Source organism: Lissotriton helveticus, chromosome 3_2, assembly GCF_964261635.1.
Source record: "Lissotriton helveticus chromosome 3_2, aLisHel1.1, whole genome shotgun sequence".
NCBI lineage: Eukaryota > Metazoa > Chordata > Amphibia > Caudata > Salamandridae > Lissotriton > Lissotriton helveticus.
The window spans coordinates 202,185,584-202,207,791 of NC_136062.1; the positions used below are offsets into that span (position 1 = coordinate 202,185,584).

General features: G+C 45.1%; 1 protein-coding gene across 1 annotated transcript in view; it reads right to left on the reverse strand.

Annotated features, from left to right (window-relative positions):
• INSYN1 (inhibitory synaptic factor 1) overlaps window positions 1-22,208 on the reverse strand; it is a 323,884-nt gene that overhangs the window by 193,237 nt on the left and 108,439 nt on the right. The window lies entirely within an intron of this gene.

Sequence of the window (22,208 nt, forward strand, 5' to 3'; positions counted from 1 at the left end):
ACACTCATGGCCTCAAGCCTACATGCCACAGCATTGGATTTGGACTAGGATCGCAGGTTTAGCACCGTCTTCAGTGGATCGTCAACTCACAGGGTCATGTAGGGCCTCTCAGACACGCAGACGCAGCTTCTATAATCTTATATCTCAAAAAACAATATGTAACCCCTAATGTGCACCACTGCCCGGGCATCCAGTCCACAAAAGAATAAGCGTAAGCAAGGACCCATATTTCTAGAGAACAATTTAAAAATTGTTATTCCCTGGGTGCCCCTTAACCCACATCACAAGTACTACCCTTTGTTACAATAAGCAGAGTGAGGAATTTCACCCTACAAGAGGAGAAACTGTGGCGCTCGTAAACCACTAGGCTGAAAGCTAAATGAATCAATTTAAAATAGCACAAGCATCACAAAACCTGCCATTCTTTGTAGGCCTCCCTGCTGGCCCGAGTGTTCCGACTCATTCTCCCTATCAACTCCCCAAGAAACCATTTCAGGAATTGCACTCATTACAAAACATGCGTTTTCCACACACGCCATTACAACGCAAGTTGTTACAATGATGCGTTGTTACATTGCATGCCATTAGAACGCCAGTCGATACAACGACTTGCTGTAGGGGGGGCGCTGGAGTTTGGAATAGTATAATTTACTATTCCAACTCCAGTGTGTGCAACAGTAGGGTACGTGTTGGATTGAAAATCCAACAAATTCAACACCTTCTGCCCCCTACAGCAAGTTGTTGCAACGACTTGCATTGTAACGGCATGCGATGTATCACATTCGTTTTAAACAATGTTTCCCCCATTTCAGGCCTGCTGTAGTGCTCTGCATGTCTCCTTTATCATATCATATCATATCACATCATATCATATATATCTTACCATATCATACCATATCATATATCATTTCATATCACATCACATCATATTATATCATATCATATCTTATCATGCATGTTGGACTTGGCCCTTTTTGCAGGGTCATCCCTGAACTTTTTGACTTCCTCCTGTATTTTTTCTGACCTGTTGTTGGCTGTTTTATGACTCTGGGCACTTTACCACTGCTGATCAGTGCTAAAGTGCATATGATCTCCCTATTGTAAATTGAAGTATGGATTAGTGACTCCATGAATGGCTGGTTTGGTTTACTTGTCAGACCCTAGTACAGTGTACTGCTTGTGCCCAGGGCATGTACATCAAATGCTGCTGGTGGGGTTGCAGCACTGGTTGTGCCACCCACAGAAGCAGTTTGTAAAGTGCAACTCAAGTCTGCCATTGCAGAGCCTGTGTGCAGTCGTGGAGAATCTAACAATGCATATCTTATATCATGTCATATCATATCATATATCATAAATATCATATATCATATAACTTATCATGTCATGTTATTTCATATCAGTCTCTTGGCTTGGAGCAGGCATGAGCCTGACATCTGATGGAAATGCAGCAGAGGGGAAACAAAGGCTAACTCTGTTACACATACTGTAAGAGTGGCAGCTTTTCACTTTGTTCAGTCTCTTTTTAAGAGATATGCATGCACTGTAAGAATGTCAGATGTGTTGGTCTTTCCCAGTATTTACACAAAATAAATGTAATGTATATAGCACTTACTAGCCCTGAGGAGATGTTGAAATAATTTAAGTACCAATATTTTTTTTCTATAGCCCTATGCAGGATATCAGAGCGCTTTACATCAACATGTGCATATTATATATACAATAAATTATATACATTTGTAAATGAATGTACAGGATGTGTTCCATAAAACTGGGTGACTGCAAAGTGTAGAAGTCACATATCTTATCATACATATCATATATCATATCACATCACATCATATCATAACATATAATATCATATCATATCTTATCATGCATATCTTATATCATGTCATATCATATCATATCACATCACATCACATCATATCTTATCATGCATATCATATATCATAAATATCATATATCATATACCTTATCATGTCATATCATTTCACATCATAACCATGCAGAAGCTGTTATTGAGCCAGAAACAGGATCCAAGCGGGCCCCAGTGAAAACTGCTGAATTTGTCCTGATGTAATTAGCCGATGACACATACAGAAAAGCCCACACGTTGCCTGCTTTCCATTCATGGTGAAGGGGTTTTCTTATTTTCAGTTCCAGCTGGGCCCAAAACAAAGGCCTGATGTAAAGGGCTGTCAACTCTACTTTTGTTCCAGTGTCATCCTGGCTGTGAGGTTTGCGAGCTATCTAGAGCCTAATACCTAGATGCCAATGTAATGGAAGGAAACAAAAGCACACAGCTTATCGCTTCAGAAGTACCTAAGAGAAACTATGATTTGGAGGCAGGTTTTCGTCTTTGTTCAACTCTTGTATATGAAATATGCATTCATTGTAAGAATGGCAGATGTATCTGTCTGTAAGCGTAATTATACAAAAATTATTTAAATTCCAATCATGTTTTATTATTTAATTCTTTTAGAGTGCTACTCGTCCTAATGTAGGGTGTCAAAGCACTTAATGTCACATGCACAAATCTTAAAGAGGCAATAAGCCATTCAAGTATTTAAATCAATGTGCAGAAAATGTAACATAAGACAATGGGGGTTACATGGTGTAGGAGTCACATATCATCCTTCCTGTTAGTCATTATATGTTAAGAGTGCATGGTCAGGAGAACAGAGAGTCAGGATTTGAAACGTAACACAGTGGTTAGGGTTGTATGTACTAATAAGACATTATAACGACCCAAGGGAACCCTTTTCAGCAAGCTTAATATAACGATAGATTGAGGGAGAAAAGAATGCTTTGCAGTTTGCATGCAGCTTGTTTATGATGGTTCATAGCCCATTGTGCTAGAGTAGAAAGATTTAAACTGATAAACTACAAGTAAAAAAAAGAACTCTTTGCCAAAAGTAGTAATCCACTTAACTTGCTTCATAAATGTTGAAATTGGATTTCTGGTTGCTAGGGCATGCGCCTAAGCCAGGCAGAAACCACCACTCTAGTCATATCAAAACCAATGGGAGTTACACATCGAAGATAACCCCTGCCCACCCCCTTGATAGCTTGGCAGAGCAGTCAGGCTTATCCTAGAGGCAATGTGTAAAGCGTTTGTGCAACACACACACACACACAGCAGCGACAAACTACGCACACAACCAAAGAAACTCCACACAAGGTTATATCAAAAATAGCCTTTGTATTGCTCATAAAACACATTAGAACGTAATTACATATATACACTATGCCACCTGGCACTTGGTATGACTTTACAGGCATTATATACGCTGCAGGGCTAAACGGGCCACTATCATAACATCATAATTCACAGTTAGTGAAGGCAACCAGTAACTATTTGTAGGAGCGCTTGGGGCACGAACATCATAGCATTACGTAGTATAGCATGTTATGCATACGTCATAATCACATCAGCCCTACCTTAGGCCTAAACCTCATCAGCAGCAGTATACCATATCATTATCACTGCACACATGGTCACTTAGCATAGCTCATTAGGCCTTAGAATCAGGAACAGTGCACCAAAGTAACACCTGCCACAGTGTACATTGCATTAGCCCTTCTCAGGCATAAACGTAATTGCTTATAGGCAACAATCTCTCTGAGAGCCCACTGGCCCCCAATCAGCATTACTAACGCCTCTGTGCTCACCACCTGGACTGTGCGGTGATTTCTATGGAGGGCCCTTCCCTACCAAGGCTCGGGTGCCTCCGTTGAGGTTTTCCCCGAGCTTCCAAGCCCCCCAATAAGGCCTTTGCCCACAAAAGTAGGGCTGTGGGGCCAAGGGTCACTCAGGCAGCTGCCCACTACCATCCGAGGCAGCTGCTACCCTGGCCATGTGTGGTGACGCCGACTCGGCTCCTCACCTTGCTTTTCCCTCTCTTATGGCAGAGTGGGGAGCGCTGCTTCCCCCGGTGTGGAGCAACAAAAAGACTCTTGCCCCAGCATTGCAGTGCTTCTGGGATCCTTCCGGATCTCCCAGACCGCTGTTGCCAGACTCCCAGGTATGAAGACACTGGCGCCTCTTCCACCGCGCGGACAGCGCGCTGAACACCTCGCCCACAACCAGGAAACAGACTGACTTCCAGTTACGGGCATGCCCTGCCCTCAGCATCTGCTTCCACTGCACGGGCCCAGCCCACAGTCTGGCTGAGCCTCCACCTGACTTCCGACCCGCTAGTAATTATGGAGGTCTCCATCTGCTATTTGGTAATGGCAAGGTTTCTCGCTCTGCGCCTGCCGGGCAATCCTGCCACACGAGCCCCAGTCAGGGCCCCAAACCCCCAAGGCACAGCAATCCTGGAGCGCTCTCCACACCGCTCAGGGCACAATACCCTTCTCAGGCCCTCCAGATCACAGGAACCAGAGCGCTCGCTACGTGCTGGGTTTACAGGGCAGATCAAAAGAAAAGTACAGCGCTTAGCCTGTCTCCCACCCGGAGCCACCAAGAGGGAGCAGGCAGAGCTTCCTTGCCAGACCTCCACAAGGGCATAGGTGGGCAGAGGTAGGCCAGCACGCAAGGCCTTCCAGCAGAGGGCAGTCCTTCCAACCCCTCAGGCAGCAACTGGGTCCCACGGCAGTTCGTCCTGGCCGTCCAGCAGCCCACCGGCCACAAGTCCCAAGTAAGCGCACAGCACTTTTACATGGGGTCACAACCCCAATATTTATATCCCATAATGTCTTTGTTCTGCCCTGGCAAAGGGCACTGAACCTAGTCCAAACCAGTTCTGGGGGGCACTCAACAAGTGCACAACAGTCCCCATTGTTAGTGTAGGTTCTGGCCACAGACACACTACAGGGGGGAAGAACCAGCATTGTGTAAAGCAGGCATAGTCCTATTCAGGGTTAGGTGCTACTCCTCCCACTGCAAATGCAGTGTCAGCCTATTCAGCCTAGCGCTTACTCACCCAGCCACTCTGGAGCCACTGCACCTCCCCAGCCCCTTTCATCCAGAGCCAGCAATGTAATTCACAACAAGCAGGCACAAAGACACATAGCACACAGAAATGCCCACTTACCACGAGGCACAGGGTCAGACTGATTTGCATATGGCCATGTCTGAACTGGGGTGGCAGAGTGGGCTAAAGAACGGTGATTGATTAAACCCAGATCTTTTGACTGGGTGTGAGTGTTTGATTGATTCACATTCTCCGTCCATCACCACCCCCTTTTGTAGCGCTTTTGTCCACCATAAGTGTGGCAGGGTATGCTCAGACGTGAGACCCTTGCTCACTTTGCCACTGGATTCAAGCAAGCCGGGCTGAAGACGGCTGGAATGCCAGAAACCGGTCCTCAGAAGCTTGTTTCCGGTCCAGGGAAGACATGGCTTGGCAGTTATGTTATGTTATGTTATGTTACAACCCATTTGTAAAGCGCACTTAGACCAAGGTTTCATGGCGCTATTTGAGTAGTTCTGAGTTGACTGTTCTGACGTGACTTCGGTAGGGACAGATTACTCATGTGCCTGTATGAACAGCCATGTTTTAAGCTGCTTTCTGAACTGAAGCAGGTCGGGGCAGGAACGGATTTCCCATGGGAGTGAGTTCCATAATTGTGGTGCCAAATATGCAAATCGACACCCACCATGTCGCTTGCGTTTGAATTTTGTGCTCACCAACAGATTTTGATGTTTAGAACGGAGATCGCGGGTTGGAACATACCTCAGGATCAATTTGTTAATAAAGGTTGGACTATAACAATTTAGGGATTTAAATGTGAGGCAGGCGGTTTTGAAGGTGGCCCGCTGGAGCAGTGGGAGCCAATGCAGCTTTTTTATCAAAGATCTGGCCGATTGCCACTTGGGCTGTTGATAAATCAGTCTTGCTGCCTGGTTCTGTACAAGCTGGAGCCTCTTGATCTGATAAGAGGGGAGGCCTAAATAGATAGAATTAGCATAGTCTAGATGGGATAAGACTAGGCCAATCACAACTTGTATCAATGCTGCTTGGGTGAGCAAATGATGTATCTTTTGGATCTTTCGCAGTTGGAAAAAGCATTTAGACACCACTGAACCCACTTGAGTGTTTAGAGACAAATCTTTGTCAATAATCACCCCCAAACTTTTTGCGTGTGAGGAAGGTTTAGGGAAGGACCCTAGCTCTGCTGGCCAGTAATGGTGGCCCCAGGAGGTACAACTATCTCCTATCAGCAGTACCTCCGTTTTTCCGGGGTTCAATTTCAGATGGTTGTGATCCATCCAATTCTGGATAAACACCATAGTATCCTGGAAGTTGGAGATAGATTCAGTTGAGTTATCTATGGTGAAGGAAAGCTGCAGATCGTCTGCGTAATTAAATGTTGTTACATTCCTCTGTTTTAAGGCTTTGATTAGGGGGAGTAAATAGATGTTAAACAGGTGTGGGGATAGGGAGGAACCCTGGGGAACCCCGCACTTGGTACTCAACCCTGGCGCTGTAAAATTTGCCAGGCGGACAGCCTGAGTTCGGTCCTCCAGAAAGGAAGTGATCCAACTTAAAGCTCTTCCCTGAAAGCCCGCGCGTCCTACACGGTCCACCAGGATCTTATGGTCCACCGTGTCGAACGCGGCAGACAAATCCAAGAGGACCAGAGCCTGGGGGGTTCCGATGTCAGCCTCCCTGCGGAGCTCGTCCAGGACAGCCAAGATAACTATCTCAGTCGAATGTCCTGGACGAAAGCCGGCTTGATGAGGGTCCAGATGTTCAGACTGTTCTATAAAGGCAGACATAGATTTTGCAACATGTGCCTCCAAAACCTTAGCTAAGTATGGCAGCAAGGAGATGGGGCGGTAATTATATGGTTCTGATAAGTCCGCACCAGCCTTTTTTATTAGAGGGACCACAGTAGCGTCCTTAAAAGATTTTGGGACGCAACCCTGAATAAGTGATGAGTTTAAAAGGGATAGAGCGGGTTGAGGAAGAATGGAAAAGACTTCCCTCATTATGTGTGGGGGGCAGCAATCACGGGGGGATCCAGATTTAACTTTAGACATCAAAGAGGTGAGTAATTCTGCATCGATTGTAGGGAAGCTGTCCATCGTACATGTGTTCCTGAAGGAGTCAGGCGGGATCACAGCTGATGGAGAACAAGTAATGCTAGCTTTAATTGCTGTGATTTTTTCCAGGAAGAATGTGTTCAATTTGTCACAAAGTTCCTGTGTGGGAATTGGTTTAGATGACACTCTGTCAGGGTTGGAAAGTTCATCCACAATCGAGAAGATTTCTCTCGATTTGTTAATGGACGTCAAGATCTTAGAGGAGAAATGTTCTGTCTTGGCTACCTTGATAGCTTTATTATAGGTTGCCTGTTCTTGTCTATAAAGGATCTTGTCTCCAGGGTCGTAACTAGCTCTCCATTTCCTCTCCTTCTGACGGAGTAATAGTTTCATCTCCTTTAATTTGGGAGAGAACCATTTGTGAGCTTCCGCTTTCCGGTTTATTTTGATTTTTTTTAGGGGGGCAAAATGATCACTTGCTGTTTTTAACCAATCAGAAATATGTTTATCAAAGAAGTCCACATTCTCTACCGGGCTGGACTGTTCCCATGAGGCACTGGGTCAGACTGATTTGCATATGGCCATGTCTGAACTGGGGTGGCAGAGTGGTGTGGAAAAGTAGATTTTGCCATGTTCTGTGTCCCTACGTGTCCCCCATCCTATGCTATATGTGCACGATTAATATGCATATGTATTCCCCATGATCGATTAAAGACGCAATTACAGTTGTGTCCATCTCTAGTATGCCAGTTTCCAGTTCTCGTGAAAGCTACGAGTATTAGGCCTATGTAAAGCTACGTTGCCACGTTTCTCAGTGTGCACGTTATTTTATTGTAAAGTCCCTGTTTTCTAGGCCTCAAAAGGGCCTGGACTCAGATTCAGCTCCTGTCTCCTGAACCCTCGCTGAGGAGCGATACAGCCCCCACCTGTATCCCTGACCCTTCACTTACTTCCTGCCTCACAGTGCCCGGCTCGGCCTGGCTCTGCCTGCCAGTCTGCCAAGAGTATGTTATGATTCCAGTTATCAGTCCAGCTCTCCTTCTCTGCATTCCTAAGCTACTGAATCGCATCAATAGTTTCAGTCATCGTCTAAGCCTTTACGTCTCCATGTAAGAGAAATACTGTATTTATGGTCATTTAATATTCCTCAACACACACTACATGTAGAATAATGCATGCACCAGTCTTAGTGTCTGTTAGCCTTTGCCCTGATAACTTTTGGATTCTATCAACATGTTCTCTAAACATCAGATACTAGATAGTGTTTAGGTACATGTCGCTCTGACTCTCCAGACTTTCGTCTCTCCTCCTAGCTCAGAAGTCATAGCCCCCAGCTTCTCCCTAGTAACACGTCATTGCCAGCTTGCGCGCACCACTAGGTTAGAGGTCCCGGCTCCTTAGGTAGCCCCCTCCATGTTTCCGCCCCATTTGTGACATATTCCGTTACGTTTACATCACATGTCTATGTATACGCCCTGTTCACGCCTCTTGTTACACCTCCTTTCTGCCTTATCTCTCGCGACTGTTACAGGCCCCACCCACTGTTCCGCCTATTGTATGTACTGTAATGCAATTGTTTTAGTATATATACTTGTGTATTGTTATTAAAAGCTAGCGCGCTCATTCCAGATCCTGCCCGACGGCTGTCGGGGCCCCCCTGTTGGCTAGCCATCCCAGATCTTGCCCGTGCAGGTTGTCCTGTTCCTGTCCTTTATGCTGTATTAAACCTGCAAACTCCTACTACCTCGAATCTTGACTCTTATTTATTGAGCTATCTGCTATTGTTATATCCAGTCAAAAATAGAGGTATTATTTATTTATTTACCACATAATGGCGCCCGAATAGGGACTTGCCCTTTCCCCACGCGCCGGAGAAGCCACGCAAGCCCCCTGATCCTCTGCAGCCGTGACGGAACCATACCGTGCACGTGCAGATATTTCTGCTTCAAGTATCCCTCAGGCCCACGGAGGAGACGGAGGTTGCGGTCCAGCATCCAGACGAGGCGGTGGAGGAACGCGGCGAGTCCCGACCAGAGCCCAAGCCGAGAGTCCAAGGTCCGAGGTATCCGGAGGCCCACCCGTAACAGAAGTCCGAAGTCCGTCCGTCGTCGAAGCAGTCCAGTCCAGTCCGAGGCCTTCCGTTCTTGCTGCCCGGTGAGTACCGTTGCTGGGGTAGTATCTAGACAGGGTCAATTGCATTGTCTCTGGTCCGTGGGTTTGGGTACACAGATCCAACACGAAGTGTCCACTTAGGTGGATGCGGGTCCTGACGTGTCTCTTTATGAGACCGGTAAGTTTCGTACTGTTTTAGCAGTGCATCTAGTTTCTGTTCTAGTCCGTTCTGTTCTCGAGAAATTCATGTATTCTGTTTTCAGTATTCCAGGTAGTGTTTTGTCCGAACTGTTATCCTAAATGTCATTCATGTATTTCAATGTCGTGGTATGAATGTGTTGTTTAGTAATCATTGTGTTCATTGTGTATTGTATTGTGTCTAGACTCCAGCCCAGTCATGCCATTGTTTTCCAAGTTACGTCAGTTAAAAACTAGAAAAGGTCTGTTAGAAGAAGCAGTTCCTGTCCCGCCTAGGGACAGTCCAGGTCATTTTATGTATCAAAAGCATGGCATAAGTGCCATATTGTATCTAGATTTGTGGGTGGAGTACACCAAACAGTTAGAAGAAAAGTATAGATGGCCCGTATCGGGTACATGGGATGCCGAGTGCATCATGCGAGTAGAAGAAGTATTATGGAAAAAGAAAGCCAGACAGTCACAGAAAGATGCCATCGAGTTATGGCGCAAAGAATCTCATAAAAGAACCGAAAAAGAAATCAGAAAGTCAGAATTAAGTAGAGAATCCTTAGAAAGAGCCCAAGAAAGGGAACTAATCGAAATAGGTGAACGAGTTAAAACCGAACAGTCAGACAGACAGAGGAATGCCCTCATTAAGGGTATGAATCCTCTTCTTGCCGAGGGCTTGCCAAAAGCAACCCCGGAAGCATCCAGTAATTTTCCGCCACCCTTAGTTCCGACCAAGCTACGTCACAAACAGACCGCAGCTGATATTTTTCTCTCGTCCTATTTGGACGACACAGTCCCAGAATATGCAAATCCTGTTCCACCAGCTCCTGTAAATAATGTAAATTCTGCTCCTCCAGCCACCGGGGCACCTGTTACAACACCTGTTACGGTACCCCCGGTCCAGCCCGTAGTACAAATTCCCGCCACATCAGTCACTCTGCCAGCACGAAGAGTATCCGTCGACGATTCCAGTATAGGGGCCGCGGGAGGAGGTCCTCCTGGTACCCCGCCGCCAAGTAGACGTTTAGGAGCAGTCGAGTTACATGAACGTGCGTTACAGCGTACGCCCAAATATAAGACTATTGCAGAAATCAGGCGACTTCTTACTGAATGCTGTTATGATCCAGTCCCAGGCGAGGATAGTATGGTTATATATTCCGTACGTATAAGGCAGGTGTCCGAGTATTTGGTCACCCTACCGAATATGAAAGAAGATCTAGACAGAATGTATTGTTTCATTCGTACAGGACAAGATCCAGAAAGTATTGCTGAAGTCATGTCTCTCAGGAAAGCTGAGATCCAGTTCATGTTATTAAAGTTTCTGATCAATTGTTTAATACGGGAACAAGATTCCCCGACTAAAGATCCGGTCGAAATGAAAGTTCTGACAAGGTGGAGTGATAACATAGCCGAGGGTAAGCACAAGACACTCAATAGTATAGAGAGTATGTACAAGAAAATACGTAAAGAAATAATAAGGTTACACGAACAACGCAAAGAAGCACAAGTAAGCGAGAAAGAAAATGACTCTTCTACTGAAGAGGTAGACGACGAGAATACCGCCAGAATAGCGTATGTAGGTAAATCTAGACTTCCAGACCGACATTTACGCCTAGAACACAAGAAAGTCTTTCATCTTCCAGCACCAGAACAAGGTTCTCTAGAACAAGTATTTCAAGCTACCGATCACATTCTGAAATCACGAATCGGTTATAATGAGTTAAGTACTATGCATGAACAAGAACTAGCCCGATCAGCAGTCCGATGGATTACTGATTCTACCACTTTTCCAGACGAAATAGTGGCACAAATGTTTCTGAAACTGCCCCCAGCCGAGCAGCGACTGGTGGGTATGTATATGATCCAGCAGCTCATTACTCTGTATGAGGGTCAACATTCTGATCCAGGCCCGTTACATGATGTCCTGAACGAGCTACTCCAGTATAGATGGAAAGGTTTAGGTACCGATTTAATTAGTGTCATTCTAGAACAGCGCCACAAATACAGAACGTTTTTGAACCCGCATTTTGTTCATGTCTCACCTCCAGAAAGTAAACCGTTTTACATAGACAGACAGCATCCGTTACGAGAAGTACACCCAGTTAGGACACCAGATGGTGAAATGCAACGAGTATTTGTTTACACCCCAGTTACAAAGATGGAACTCTTGGAGATGAAGAAATTAATTCCCTGTCACGACAAAGATCCAGCAGGGTTCCACCGTGAATTAAAAGACATGCTCCGTATGGGAGAATACACGTATCCAGATATTATTAAAATGCTAAAAGTCCTGTTGCCTGCAGGCATATATGAAAAACTCAAGGAAAAGGATTGGGAGGTGGGAGAGAAAAAGATCGATTGGACAGCTCTAGAGGCTGAAGATAAGATACGAGTACCAGGTACCGGTCTTGGAGACAAATGTAAAGAATTACCAGAATTATTAATACAAGTTTTGCCTAGATTATTAGCCACTAAAAAGGAAGACTGGGATGCAATCTCAGCCTGTAAACAGAAACAAGACGAAGACACTAGTGATTTTTATTCTAGATTTGAGAAATGTTTTATAATAAACAGTGGTTTGAAGACGAGTAGCGAGTCATACCCTCATCTTTTTGTTACTAAATTAGTCGAGAATTCAAGTCCACAAGTTAAAAATCGAGTTTTGAAAGTCGAAAGTACTTGGCAAGCTAGTACCCCGTCCCAGATGCTCCAAATGCTCCAGTATCACCAGAATAGAATCAGAGAAGAGCAAGAACACGAGAGAAGACGTATGAAAGACACGAAAATGAAAGTACTAGTTGCACAATCTGTTCCTCAAGACAGTCAGAAGAGGGGTCCGAATCAAGCCAGTCATCCTGCAGCTCCCGTTAAAGGGACATGCAATTATTGTAAACAGCCAGGTCATTTTATAAACGAGTGTGCAGTTCTGAAACACAACATAGCCACTGGTAAAACTAAAGAAAGACCACGTCCGCCTAGACAAGAACAAGTTTCACAGACTTCTCAGCCACAGAATGCACAACAGACAGTTCCAGCACCGCAGCCTATTGCTGCAACACAGCATGTTACACAGCAGATGTACCAGTATGCACAGACAGAGTATCCAGAGTATCAAGCGTATTCATGAAACAGCCTAGAGAGGGAGGTAGGCTTGCCTCTCATCGAGATTCCTGTAGATCAAGAAGGTCCCTATGTTCATAGTCAAGTATTAGGGAAAGACAGAAAGTTTTTGATTGATACAGGGGCAAGTAGGACTACCATTAGTCACAACGAGGTTCCAGGGGCTCCGCTCTCAGGCTCTAGAAATGTTTCCCTTGGATTTTCAGGAAAGCCTATTGTAAACGAGATATCAAAACCAGTTACTCTAGAAGTAGGTCCATTGTCCCGAACTACTGATCTATTGCTTACGAAGTCATGTCCAGAAAATTTGTTAGGTATTAAGACACTGAAAGAATTAGGTGCAGTTATTTGCTGTTCCCCAGAGGGAATACGTTTGTTTTTACGTGACTTCAAGGGTCACTATGTATTACGAGATTTTGATCCAAGATTGTCTAATGTCCCGCAGCATCTATGGGCACAAGGTCCAACTGATGTTGGTTTTATGCAAATCACACCCCATCGTGTGACTCTCAAGCAAGGTATAGTCCTGCCAAGAATCAGACAGTACAGATTGCCACCTGAGGCTGTAGCAGCCTTATCCAAAATTATTGACGAGCTCATTGCTCAAGGAGTAGTTGTAGAAACTGACTCCAATGTATGTAATTCTCCTATCATTCCAGTCATGAAACGTACTGATCCAAATGCACCCCCAGTATATCGATTAGTGATTGATCTTCGAGAACTTAATAAATGTATCATCCCCCAGTATCCAGTTGTTCCAGATATCTCATCTCTATTGACAGCCATTGATTCTGAGGCTACATTTTTCACAGTCATAGACCTCAAAAACGCATTTTTCAGTGTCCCTATTCATCCAGACAGCCAGTACCTTTTCGGTTTTTGTTTAAATGGAAGGAGCTATAAATTCACACGAGCTCCTCAAGGTTTCACAGAAAGTCCTAGTATTTACAGTCAAGCACTTAAGAGACAACTAGACAACATTCACATGCCAACTGACACTGCCCTGCTCCAATATGTCGATGATCTACTGATCACTGCCCGTTCTGAACGTGCTTGTGAGCGAGCATCGCTTACAGTCCTGTATTTCCTAGCCGAGATGGGGCACAAGGTGTCTCCTTCAAAGCTTCAATTCTGTGTCCAGCAAGTGATCTACTTAGGCCACTTACTGTCCAAGTGGGGTAGGCAGTTGACACCTGATCGTATCCAGTTAATAGCGAGTCTTCCTCAGCCCAAGACCCAGAAGGAGGTACGTGCTTTTATCGGCCTTACTTCCTATTGCAGACAATGGATTCCTCAGTATGCATTTCTAGCCAAGCCACTGATACAGTTAACGACACAGGAGGCAGCCGTATCGACTGTTCTCCCTTGGACATCTGAACATACACTTAGTTTTAATGAGTTAAAGAAAGCCTTATGCCAAGCTCCTGTCCTAGCTACACCGAACTACAATAAGCCTTTTACACTTTTTGTCACAGAACGTGATGGTACAGCATTATCTGTTCTTACACAAGATCAAGCAGGACAATACAAGCCCTGTGCTTATTTTTCGAGCACACTAGATCCAGTAGCCCAGGCTCTGCCTGCGTGCCTCAAGTCAGTTGCAGCCACAGCACTAGCTATCAGACAAAGTGATTCCATAGTATTAGGACACTCCCTGACAGTACAAGTTCCACACTCCGTGGAAGTTCTTTTAAACCGAACACAGACTCAGCACTTGACAATTGCACGTTTAACAGGTTATGAACTGACACTGTTCCAGCCACACATAGAAATCAGACGCTGCAACGTTCTAAATCCTGCTACACTGTTACCGTCAGTTACTTCAAATCCTGTCACACATGACTGTGTGGAAGTTGTTAACACTATGACTAAACCAAGACAAGACCTGACAGATATTCCATTACCAGATCCCGACCTGACACTTTATGTGGATGGTTCATGTATGAGAACGAGTACAGGAGAACTAGTAGCCGCGTATGCAGTGACTACTGATACTGAAGTTATAGAGACACATCGTATTGACACCCTGTCGGCTCAAGCAGCAGAGCTAGTTGCTCTGACTCAAGCCTGCATACACGCCAAGAACCTGAAAGTTAATATTTACACAGATTCACGCTACGCATTCGGAGTTGTACACGACTTCGGAGTGCTCTGGCAGGAGAGAGGTTTCATGACTTCTCATGGAACCAAGATTCAGCATGGTCTCCTCATTCAAGCTCTGTTAGATGCAATACATTTACCAACAGCTATCGCTATCATGAAATGCAAAGCACATACGAAAGTTACTGACATTATTTCTCAAGGTAATGATCTAGCAGATCGAACAGCCAAGCTTACAGCACAGACACCAGACATACCAGTTAACAAGACACCGACATCCACTCTAGAACAGACTACTTGTATGACAGTTAAGGACCCTACTCAAGATGTCATAGATATCCAGTTACATGCTACTCCCGAAGAAATCAAGAAATGGTCCGAACAAGGAGGGGTCCAGACAGATCAGGGATAAGTGACGAAGGGCAGAGCCACATGGTTTCTCCCCGACTCAATGGTTCAAGTCATTATCAATACCGCACATAGTCCTGCACATTTAGGAGAAAAAGCCATGTTAGACAGTATCCAGAACATTTGGTTTAACAAGCATTTACGAGCTGCAGCCAAGCAGAAAGTCCGTACTTGTATGATATGTTGTCAATTCAATCCAGGAAAAAGTGTCCCGGTGGAACAAGGTGGATTCCAACCCCCTGACCACCCTTTTGAAGTCCTCCAGATGGATTATATTCAGATGGAGCGATGTCGAGGTTTCAAGTATGTCCTTGTAGTTGTATGCGCTTTGTCCAGGTGGACAGAAGCATATCCAGTCCCAGATTACACAGCCGCGACCACTGCCAAGCAGCTGGTTCGTGAATATTTCCCCCGTTATGGACTCCCTAGGGTCGTGTATTCTGATAACGGCCAGCCATTCTCATCTGAATTAATGAAGCACGTTTCCCTTTTGTTAGGGTACCAGTGGAAGTTCCATTGTGTACGCCATCCAGAAGCAGCCGGTCTCGTAGAGAGACATAATCAAACCTTGAAAATCCGTATTGCCAAAGTTTGTAAAGAGAAAGGTGTAGACTGGTTAGTTGCCCTGCCAGTTGCCCTGTTCTATATGCGCATGGTCGCACATTCCAGATCAGGTCTGTCCCCTTATGAGGTCGTATTCGGCCGCCCCCCCGAATGTATGGGGTACACCTAGACCCCGAAGTATTACAGATGTTTCCAGTAATATGCTGACAGATTACCTAGCTTCCTTGATGTCTGCCCTACACTCTTGTCGTTCACAGGTTGCCGCTGCATTTCCCGACAATACTGAAGTCAAGCCACACGAGATCCTTCCCGGCACCCTGGTCCTCGTCCGCAATTTTGATCGTTCGAGTCCGCTGGAGCCTCGCTGGAAGGAGCAGGAGTTGGTCCTTTTGACCACCCGTACTGCCGTCAAGTTGGAAGGCAGGAAGGGGTGGGTCCATCTGTCTCACGTCAAGAAATTTCACGGACTAAAAACTGTTTCCAAGAACTTTTCCAAGGATTGTCAAGATTTTAAAGACTGCCAAGAAACTATTCTTAAGGACTGTCCCGCAAATGACATTGATACCAAACCTCCCCTGTTAGAGAAAACTCCACAGCAGGAGTATAAAAGTAAGCTCCGGTCTAGTAAAATAAAGTCAGCCAGTTTAATTGTCTAAGTCCTCCCCTAGGTGAAACGGTTAGACAGGTATCTGACATGTATGAAATAGACCCCCATAGTGAGAGAGTTAGTCAAAACTCAATCCGATGTATCGTTTTTCTAAGTTTTATATTGTTTCTCAGCTTGATGGTTACCTGCACGAGCTATGCATTTCATTTATGTTTTCCAATTTCTCATGTAAATAAGTCTTCTAATGCTACAGTAGAGCACACGTTTAGTGATCTGCCTCCTCACGAACTATCCTATCGTCTTGCTATGCGCAACAATTCATTCATCCGTATGTTACATTATTCACACCAGACCAGCAATGCCACTAATTGTTGGGTGTGTGGTCGACTCCCCCCTTTCCAGACACCGAAGGGAGTTCTGCCACTCTTTCCTTATCCATTTTCACATAACGGTTCATGTGGAGCCTGGTCCATGTTAACGTCATCTTCAAATGATATGTCCCTTCTGAACAGTACATGTTTTCCAGACAAGCAAGGTCTTCCCCACAGAACAGGGTTAGATCTAGAAAATGAAGTTTATAATTTGGGTAATTATTCTTCGAATTTCATGGTCCTGAATGTTCAGTCTGATCCTACTCCAGACTTACCTGCTATTTCAGTATTACCAGTCAAAGGCGAATTATGTGTCCGAAATAACGGTTCCGTACATGTAGGACATAGTGATTGTACTACTATCGTCAAGTATAGTGACAGTGGGAAATCTATTTTCAAAGCTTCACGTCATACTTATTTTGTTTGTGGTCAGACCGCATATGTTCGTCTGCCCCTCGATTGGGATGGAACCTGTTACATTGCCTTCCTACTGCCACCAGTTTTTCTAGCCCCATCTGATTATCATAGAAACACACATCTAGTACACATTAGACATAGAAGGGAGATTGAATCCCCGATTGTCGATCAAACTGAAACTGCTCTAGAACAGTATACAGATTTCAATAGAGGATTCTTTTTCTTTATAGGACCTATTCAGAATAGTAAGTTAATCCGTAGGTTAACAAGAACTCTTGAAGCAGTAGTGAATGAGACTGCCTCTGCTCTAGGTAACTTAACCGAAGAGCAATCTGCTATGAGATTTGTCGTGCTCCAAAATCGTCTCGTTCTTGACGTCATACTGGCCGATAGAGGAGGAGCATGTAGAGTCATCGGATCTAGTTGCTGCATTTTCATTCCTAATAACGCGCCGTCTGTTTATTCAGCTATAACCAGACTTCATAAAATTGCCCATCAGTTACACCAGAATCCAGGCACCTGGACATGGTCCGGTTGGTTTTGGAGTATTATTTCTGCCTGGGGATGGAAAATATTGTCACTTCTAGGTATTGCAGTAGCGATCATATTCAGTTGCTGCCTCTGTATACAATGTGGCCCTGCGATTTGCGGCATTTGTGCTACCTCTTGTATTCCTAGTCCCAAGTCCCGTCCTAGATCCCGTTCCAAGAAATTTCGAGACGAGCAAATGATACTGTATGAAATGATAGATGGTATCATGAATATTGATGTTTCCTGATGGAAACGTAGTGACAAGGAGGGAATGTGGAAAAGTAGATTTTGCCATGTTCTGTGTCCCTACGTGTCCCCCATCCTATGCTATATGTGCACGATTAATATGCATATGTATTCCCCATGATCGATTAAAGACGCAATTACAGTTGTGTCCATCTCTAGTATGGCAGTTTCCAGTTCTCGTGAAAGCTACGAGTATTAGGCCTATGTAAAGCTACGTTGCCACGTTTCTCAGTGTGCACGTTATTTTATTGTAAAGTCCCTGTTTTCTAGGCCTCAAAAGGGCCTGGACTCAGATTCAGCTCCTGTCTCCTGAACCCTCGCTGAGGAGCGATACAGCCCCCACCTGTATCCCTGACCCTTCACTTACTTCCTGCCTCACAGTGCCCGGCTCGGCCTGGCTCTGCCTGCCAGTCTGCCAAGAGTATGTTATGATTCCAGTTATCAGTCCAGCTCTCCTTCTCTGCATTCCTAAGCTACTGAATCGCATCAATAGTTTCAGTCATCGTCTAAGCCTTTACGTCTCCATGTAAGAGAAATACTGTATTTATGGTCATTTAATATTCCTCAACACACACTACATGTAGAATAATGCATGCACCAGTCTTAGTGTCTGTTAGCCTTTGCCCTGATAACTTTTGGATTCTATCAACATGTTCTCTAAACATCAGATACTAGATAGTGTTTAGGTACATGTCGCTCTGACTCTCCAGACTTTCGTCTCTCCTCCTAGCTCAGAAGTCATAGCCCCCAGCTTCTCCCTAGTAACACGTCATTGCCAGCTTGCGCGCACCACTAGGTTAGAGGTCCCGGCTCCTTAGGTAGCCCCCTCCATGTTTCTGCCCCATTTGTGACATATTCCGTTACGTTTACATCACATGTCTATGTATACGCCCTGTTCACGCCTCTTGTTACACCTCCTTTCTGCCTTATCTCTCGCGACTGTTACAGGCCCCACCCACTGTTCCGCCTATTGTATGTACTGTAATGCAATTGTTTTAGTATATATACTTGTGTATTGTTATTAAAAGCTAGCGCGCTCATTCCAGATCCTGCCCGACGGCTGTCGGGGCCCCCCTGTTGGCTAGCCATCCCAGATCTTGCCCGTGCAGGTTGTCCTGTTCCTGTCCTTTATGCTGTAGTAAACCTGCAAACTCCTACTACCTCGAATCTTGACTCTTATTTATTGAGCTATCTGCTATTGTTATATCCAGTCAAAAATAGAGGTATTATTTATTTATTTACCACAGTGGGCTAAAGAACGGTGATGGATTAAACCCAGATCTTTTGACTGGGTGTGAGTGTTTGATTGATTCAGATGCTCCGTCCATCACCACCCCCTTTTGTACCGCTTTTGTCCACCATAAGTGTGGCAGGGTATGCTCAGACGTGAGACCCTTGCTCACTTTGCCACTGGATTCAAGCAAGCCGGGCTGAAGACGGCTGGAATGCCAGAAACCGGTCCTCGGAAGCTTGTTTCCGGTCCAGGGAAGACATGGCTTGGCAGTTCGGGCTGGACTGTTCCCATGAGGCACAGGTTCAGACTGATTTGCATATGGCCATGTCTGAACTGGGGTGGCAGAGTGGGCTAAAGAACGGTGATGGATTAAACCCAGATCTTTTGACTGGGTGTGAGTGTTTGATTGATTCAGATGCTCCGTCCATCACCACCCCCTTTTGTACCGCTTTTGGCCACCATAAGTGTGGCAGGGTATGCTCAGACGTGAGTCCCTTGCTCACTTTGCCACTGGATTCAAGCAAGCCGGGCTGAAGATGGCTGGAATGCCAGAAACCGGTCCTCGGAAGCTTGTTTCCGGTCCAGGGAAGACATGGCTTGGCAGTTCGGGCTGGACTGTTCCCATGAGGCACAGGGTCAGACTGATTTGCATTTGGCCATGTCTGAACTGGGGTGGCAGAGTGGGCTAAAGAACGGTGATGGATTAAACCCAGATATTTTGACTGGGTGTGAGTGTTTGATTGATTCAGATGCTCTGTCCATCACCACCCTCTTTTGTACTGCTTTTGGCCGCCATAAGTGTGGCAGGGTATGCTCAGACGTGAGTCCATTGCTCACTTTGCCACTGGATTCAAGCAAGCCGGGCTGAAGACGGCTGGAATGCCAGAAACCGGTCCTCGGAAGCTTGTTTCCGGTCCAGGGAAGACATGGCTTGGCAGTTCGGGCTGGACTGTTCCCATGAGGCACAGGGTCAGACTGATTTGCATATGGCCATGTCTGAACTGGGGTGGCAGAGTGGGCTAAAGAACGGTGATGGATTAAACCCAGATCTTTTGACTGGGTGTGAGTGTTTGATTGATTCAGATGCTCCGTCCATCACCACCCCATTTTGTACCACTTCTAAAAGTGGCATTTCTAAAATAGTGATAATAAATCTGCGAACACCTTAACGCAGCATTTATTACACTATTCCAAACATACCCAACTTGATCACACTACTCCTCTCATGCCTGAAATTACCACTGAAACACATATCAGTGAATCCCCAATGCATTCCTATGAGAGGGCAGCCTCACAGTAGTGAGAAACCAAATAGTTTGTTTGTCACTACCAGGACATGCCACACGGTTAAGGCACATGTCCTACCTTTTACCTGCACCGCACCCTGCCCATAGGGTCAGCTAGGGCCTACCTTAGGGGAGATTGATATGTAGTAAAAGGGGAGTCACAGACGTGGCAACCACTTTATGTGCCAAGTCAAAGCGACAGTAAACTGCGCGCATAGGCCTTGCAATGGCAGAGGCCTGAGACAGGTTTAAAAGGCTGCTCTGGTGGGTGGCGCAAGCAGTGCTACAAGCCCACCAGTAGCATTTGATTTACTGGTCCCACGTATATGATATACCACTTTACAAGGGACTTATAGGTAAATTAAATATGCGAAACAGGTGTAGACCAATCTTAACAAGTTTACCATAGAGAGCTCATGCACTTTAACATTGGACAGCAGTGATAACGTGCCCAGAGTCCTAAAACCACTAAAACCAGGTAAAAAAACAAACCAGGAGGAAGGCAAAACATTCTAGGATGACCCTACAAATGGGCCAAGTCCAAACAATACACTACAAATCTGTAATCTGCTTGTTAAAAAATGTACTCTGCTGCAGGCATATTAACCCTCTATACTACATTATGAGTCACAACTGTGACTAGACAAAACACAAATCTGCCAGTCCATTAACCACCAGCGTTGTCTTACCATTATTATTATTATTCCCTGAAACATGCTGGACACACAAAGATCTCTGCAGCAAGTGCCTTGAGACTGTAAAATATTTTAAAATGCAGTTGCTTTCTGACCAATTAAGTAAACCAAGACAGATTTACTGTCAAGTTTGTCCTTGTTCCCAATTTCTTTGTGGCAGACGTTTTTAAAAATAAATGTATTATTTGACTGATAGAATCCACTTATCATTACTGTTCAGACACATCATCCCTGATTTCCCCCACCGTAGAAATAAATACTCACAATCCCTGGACATATTTTAGGGGTCACCAGTGGTAGCAGTTGGTAACCAAGGTTTCAGCGTTGGTACCTCCAGCCTTGTGATTTTAACTGGAAGCTGCAAGGCATTTAGAGAAACAGAAAAATAACCAGTGCTTTAGAACAGATCTATGACCTTTTCCATCCTATAGCCCTATCCATAAGATGGTAGAAGAGTCCACAGGTGCACCAAGTATCATTGTGATTGAAGAAATGAAGGCAGAGCGGGAGTGAGGACGGGTTGGGATCTGGTTCCATAAAAATGTTGGCATGATGCCATGCACTGAGGTCAAATTGGGAGCTCTTAATCAGTTAATCCACCAGCCTATGTGAGTGCAGTGGAGAGATTGGAAGACATAAAGTTGTCAACGTCATAGGAAGTATAGCTAACCGAGGACTGACGCCTAGCTGAAGACCCTCTGTGAGAGTTGGAATGAGAGGTCTAGTTCTTAATGGTCCTAGTCTGCCAGAGGTAAGAGCGTCTCTTTCTAGTAGCGACAATGCCGCTGACACTTGACAGCGCCAAAGCAGATAGTGCCTCTTAGAAAAGCCCCTGTTGGAGGAAAAAACCCAGTGGGCAAAAAAAAAACAGGAATGGCCGAGGAATCCAGGTGCAGACAACAATCCAGGAGCAGGCAAAAGGATTCCAGAAAACAGGCTGATGCAATACGCAGGAATAGTTGGAAAAATAAATACAAAACAGGAACAAGGTAACACCTGGAAACAAGTTTGGAGCGAAGAGGCTAACAACAACACTGCCAAAGTGTTGCAACACTAAGGAAAGGATTCATAGTTGTTTTTATGCCCCAGAAACCAGTAAATAACATCAGGTAGGATGCCACCAAGACCTGGGAAGATCTAAATATAGTCTATGGGTGGCCACCATCTTCAATTGGGAAGCTATATCCCATATACCCTCACTAGAGGACTCTAAGAAGAATATAGTCTCTATAAATGAAGATGTCAGAGAAGCCTCCTAGCCACTATTCCTCTAGGAAAAGAATGGACATGGAGGAATGTTATATCAGCGGCCTGTAAGGAGCGTGGTGGCCAGCCTG